We start from the raw sequence: 5,570 nt of genomic DNA on the forward strand, positions 1-5,570 counted from the left end.
ACCTGTCTGAAGCAAGAACAGTGAAGTCCAAGGTCAAACCAAGAAAGGTACCTTCTGTTAAACCAAAAATCAACAAAAGCAAGAAAACTACCAATACTGCAACACTTCTGCTGGACTCTGATGTGTTGAAGGACACACCAATCCCTGTGATGCAATCCATTGGGGTCAATCTATGTGGAGTGCCACCTGAAGAGCTCTCTGACGACAAGTTGCTTGCCTTGCCAATAGTGAAGGACAAGGATGAAGATACTGCTGCTATGCAGACTGAGGACACTGCCTAGTGTAGCTCATCTTTATGATCTTTTGTAATATTTAAATGCAGTACCTCAAAAAATGGTTTATCTTGTGTTGGAATATTCGTGGACTTAATGCTAAGCCTAAACAATTGGCCCTTTTGAATGCTATAAAACTAAGTGGTTGTTCTGTTATTTGCCTGCAAGAGACAAAAAAGCATGAGTTTGATTTGGCTTTTATCAGATCCTGTTTGTCGTCGTGGTGAACAGACAGATGCCATAGGATGGCTTAAGTTGGGGCCGAATGGACGTATGAGGATTCGGGGGAGGGTTTGCGATTAGATGGGAAGAACTTCCGGATGCTTTCCTCAAGAACACAACCAAAGGCCGGTATGCAAGAAGAGAGACAAGAGGAAGAACTCTTTACTAGATCGCTAGCTTTATTGAACTCAACATGGTTACAAGTTTCTCAGTACACGGATCTCTCTATGGTCTCGTTGTGGATCGCGCCCGTATAGAGGGCTGCCCCCTCTCCTTATATAGGGGAGAGGGTGGCTTACACTGGAAGGAACCCTAATGGCATCTTTGACTAGACAAACTACTTTACAAAGCTACTTTAATCATAGATGACACCGGAGTCCTCTTTAATCAGAGGCGCTGACGTCCTCCGGCTTCTTTGACCGTCACCCTTCTCTTTATCGTCAGCCCTTCGTCTAAAGTTACTTTGCTTAGCTCATTTTTGTCTTCTAGCTCTGGGGAGAATCTTTGACCAGTCCTGCCGACAGGCTCTCCGTTCCGGTATCTTCTTTACCGGGTTCCGGCATACCCCTTTGGGGATACCGGCCTAGCTTTGCTTTCCAAAATTCCTACCAGGCTTCCGGTAAGAACATTAAACCGGTATCTCGATGGCTCAAACCATCCGGTTTGGCATGCCTTTGGCATACCGGGGGTTATCCCCCCAACATTAGTCCCCGAAGCTGGTATAGCCTGGAGGATTCTATCCTACAGACCATGCCAGGTTCTCATTTTCCTCGGATACCGGTTTAAGTACTCATGTCATGAGCCTGGTTCCGGCCCCTTTACCCTTGTTCTTTTTCTTCTCTTTGCAAAGCTCGTTCCGGCATCTCTATTGTCCGGTTTGATGTGTCTTTATTGCTTCCTCGGCGAAGTCGAGGATATCTCGGGCCCCGCGCCTGACAGAGACATGCGCACTGTGACTGACGCGCCAGTGTCAGGGGTCACTTCCCTTCGACTCCCGCGCGCTCATTTAATGCACCGCAGCTGATCCCACTACCTCTTCGGGATTCCGTGTGCGCCTCCGTGTGGCTCCGTGTTTCTTCGCGTGTACTCCCTCACCACGTGGCGGCCCAAGGCGCGATCGGTCGTGGGCCACGAGGCGAACCGCCGCGGCCCAGCGGTTCCCTGCCCACTTTCTCTCTCTTATATAAACGCAACCGCCCGTTCCTCTTCATCTTCTTCGCATTCTCCTCCTTCGCGCACAGAGCTCCAAGCCCTTGCGCCACCGCCGTTCTCCGTCCGCCGTCGCTCGTTCAAGCTTCGGCGCCCGGCGAGCTCACGCCGCGCCCTCGTTGGACTTCGCTGTGCGGAGATCTTCGGCCGCAACCTCGTCGCGCCCGCCGCATTCGCGTTTCCTCGCGAGCTTTTCCGCCTCGCCGTCGACGGAGCACGCCGGCGACCGCAGACCCGCTTCACCGCCAGCGAACACTTCCCTCAGCGACCGCGCCGCTCAAGGTTGGTACCAATTTGCTTTACTTGCCCTTCGCTCGCTTTCCAGATCTTGGGTGTTTGGTGTTCTTATTTGCTCCTTTTCTTTGGTTTTCTTCTTACTCGTAGATCTTCACGCGGGGTTCAAGTCTGGGATTCTTGTTTTTTCGCTTCTCTTCGCAATGTCTGGCGAAGAGTCCACCTCTGCATCTTCTTCTCCCCTTTCTCTCAAGCGCCGTAGACCCTCTCCCGGCGAATCCACGGCCTCTGATCCGATGGAAACCGATTCCGGCAATCAGCAAGAATCCGGTAGCCACCAAGAGTCCGGTGGCCCCCTAGAATCCGGTAGCTTTAGCCAAGCTTCCGGTAGCGCAACCTCCAGCAGCTCCAGCCAATCTTCCGGTGAGGAGCCTTCCCCAATTACCCGCGGAGCCTGGATGGGTTCCAGTGTCACCCAATTTGAAATAGATTGGTTATACCGGTCTCGACGGATTCCGGAAGGAGTTTCCTGCCGGATTCCGGATGACGAAATCGAACCGGATCCTGAAGATGACGAATACGTTGTCTTTCTAGCTCACTTTGAGCGTGGCTTCGGCCTTCCTGCCTCTCCCTTTTTCCGCTCCTTTTTAGATTTTTATAAACTCCAACCTCACCACCTTCCTGGCAACGCCATCTTCTACCTCTCTTGCTACGCCACCTTTATGGAGGCTTATATCGGCATTCGTCCCACTCGTGAGACGTTTGCCCGCTTTTTTGCTCTTCGGATCAATTCCGTTCAGGGCAAGGATATCCCCAAGCCCAAGCCGCCCGTGGAGTGCGGTTCTTGCATAGTTGGCTCCCGGCAAGGGAGCCCTTTTCTTAAGTTTTCCGGCCTTGAATCTTGCCGGTTGTGGCAAGGGACTTTCTTCTACGTGAAGAACAGCGGCCGTGCCAACCTCATCGATCTTCCTCCTTTTCAAGCGGGGCCTCCTAGCAGGACCAACTGGGGCTACAACCCGATAAGCGATCATGTCGAAACCAGCCGGGTGGTGCGCTTCTTGGCCTCCTTGAAGAAGGAGACCAACCTCTGCTCGGATGATATCATCCGCACGTTTATTTCGCGCCGGGTGCTTCCTCTGCAACGCCGCATGCATAGGATGAGCGAGATGTACGGCCCAGGCGATCCCACCAAGATCACAGGTCGTCCGCTTAGCAAAAGGGATGTCGTTCGCAAGGCTAAGCAGATCTGCCGAACTGCTATGCCATCTGACTGGGCGTGGGGCCTCCTTCCTCTCAGCACTGATAATCCTCCGACCCAAGAAGTAAGGGATTGTGCGGCTGGGGCTGCTCTTGGCCGGTAGCTTTTTGTTCTTGCTAATCTTACTCTTTTCTTGTCTCAGGCCAAGGACCGCTTCCCCCTTATCGAAGCAGAGCGGCGTGGACCTTGCCAGCCCCGCGCCCTCGACTCCTTTGACCCGGATCCCTATATTTTCTGGAAGGACTTGAAGATGGGCAAGACCCCGGCAGCGCGCCTTGGCCGGTCTCCACCGGAGCCAACCGGGTCCGCTGACGACTTGGTCACGCTTGAGGTATTTTCTTTTCCGGTTTCTTTTACCTTTCCGCTATCGCTTTCCTGCGAATTGCTTCTTAGCCAAATCTTGTTCATAGATCCATGAGCGCGTGCCGCCCCTGCGCGCCGAGGCCGGCTCCGAGTTTGTGGACAAGCTCATGGCCCAGTGGCCAAAAGAAGAAGCAGCCGGCATCCGATGCCGGCGGCAGCCGAGCCCCTCCCTCCAAGCGCTTCCGGACCGAGCCCCTGGGGGAGAAGCAGGTGGGCATGCGTCGCTACGCGCGCAAAGCGATGCCAACCTCTTCCGGGTAAGTTACTTATTTTTCGGTTGGCCTTCTCTTCGTCAAGTTCTTTTTCCGGTTTCCCTTTTCCAACCGTTTTTCTTTCTTTTTCTCAGCCCTGCGCTCAAGCTTGGCCCAAGGCCATCGGGCTCTGAAGATTCTACAAGGACTTCAACCCCTCCTCCTCACTCAAGCCCGGCACCACCTGGTGCCGGCAACATCTCTGCCTCCCTTTCGGGGGGCACAACAAATTTGGGGCGTGCGGCCCCTTCACCGTCAGATCACCGCACGGAGGAGGATTCTTCCTTCCCTCCAGAAACCCAATACACCGGCGCCAGCAACATCGGCGCCGGCGAAGAAGAAACTGCCGGGCGGGCGGAGCCTCGAGCTCCTCCCGTCCTTGAAAAAACAACAACTCCCGCGCCGGAATCTTCCGCGCCGGAAGGTTCTAAAATGGGTGATGCACCCAGCGCTCCTCCGTCTCCACGCTCCCTCCCCGATGCCGCCGCCGGGTGCTCCTCGCGCCAAAGCCCTCGGGGCCACTTCTGCCGCTGCGCCGCCCAAGACCTCCAAGCTCGTCAAGGGAAGGCGACGGCCTCCGGCGCTTCCACCGGCGGCCGCAGCCCTTGGTGCTGCACGTCGCCAAGGCCGCCAAAGATGCCGCCGCGAAGCCCACCGGCCTCCTTGGCCGCATTACGAGTTCAAGCGTCAAGGCCGAGACTTGGGGCACCTTCGCCCTATGCCCGGAAGTGGAACGCCGCGGACATAACCCCGGCGACCCTCGGCTTGGGCAAGGATAGGCTACCGGCTCCTGATCCGGCTGGGGATCGGTCGTCCGAGGAGCACTTCATGCGGCTCCGCAATGCCGTGAAAGAGCTCGAGAGCGCGTGGTATGATGCCACGAACAACTTGATGGTACGTTTTACTAACTTTCAATCTTTGCCGGTTTCTTCTTTTCCGGCTCTGTTTTATCTTTTCCTTAGTTTCATGCCGGTTTCTCTCTTGTCTATCTTCCCAGTCCCCGAGTTTTGTGGTGAGAGCGCAGCTCTTAGCGCAAAACTTAAGTTTTTAGCGTGAAACCGGCACTGCCAGTCCCCGAGTTTCGGGTTAAACACCTTCTTCTTAACATACGATTTTCCTTAAAAACGCGCAAAACCGGCACTGCCAGTCCCCGAGTTTCGGGTTAAGAACTTTGTTCTTAGCGCAAAACTTAACTTAAAACTTAGCGCAAAACCGGCACTGCCAGTCCCCGAGTTTCGGGTTAAGAACCTTGTTCTTAGCGCAAAACCTTAGCTTGAAAACTTAGCGCAAAACCGGCACTGCCAGTCCCCGAGTTTCGGGTCAAGAACCTTGTTCTTAGCGCAAAACCTTAGCTTGAAAACTTAGCGCAAAACCGGCACTGCCAGTCCCCGAGTTTCGGGTTAAGAACCTTGTTCTTAGCGCAAAACTTTGCTAAACTTAGCGTGAAACCTTACTAACCTCTTTTTTCTTGAACAGCTCACGGCTGACGCTCGGAAGGCCCTCTTCGAGGAGCTCTTGTGGGAGCATCTGGAGCTCGCTGAGGCACATAATAAGTGCCAAGGTAAGTTTTTTATTCTACCGGCATCTTTGCTACCGGAAACCTTTTTTCCTTGTGTGATGAGGACATCCCTACCTCACTACTACCTCCGTCATTAGCAAATGAAGATGAACCTGCTGTGAAGCTCAAGTCCAATGAAGTTCGGATTGGACCAATTACAAGAGCTCGTGCGAAGCTACTTAAACAACAGGTGAACTTGTTTC

The sequence above is a fragment of the Lolium rigidum genome, chromosome 1, assembly GCF_022539505.1.
Source record: "Lolium rigidum isolate FL_2022 chromosome 1, APGP_CSIRO_Lrig_0.1, whole genome shotgun sequence".
Classification (NCBI taxonomy): domain Eukaryota; kingdom Viridiplantae; phylum Streptophyta; class Magnoliopsida; order Poales; family Poaceae; genus Lolium; species Lolium rigidum.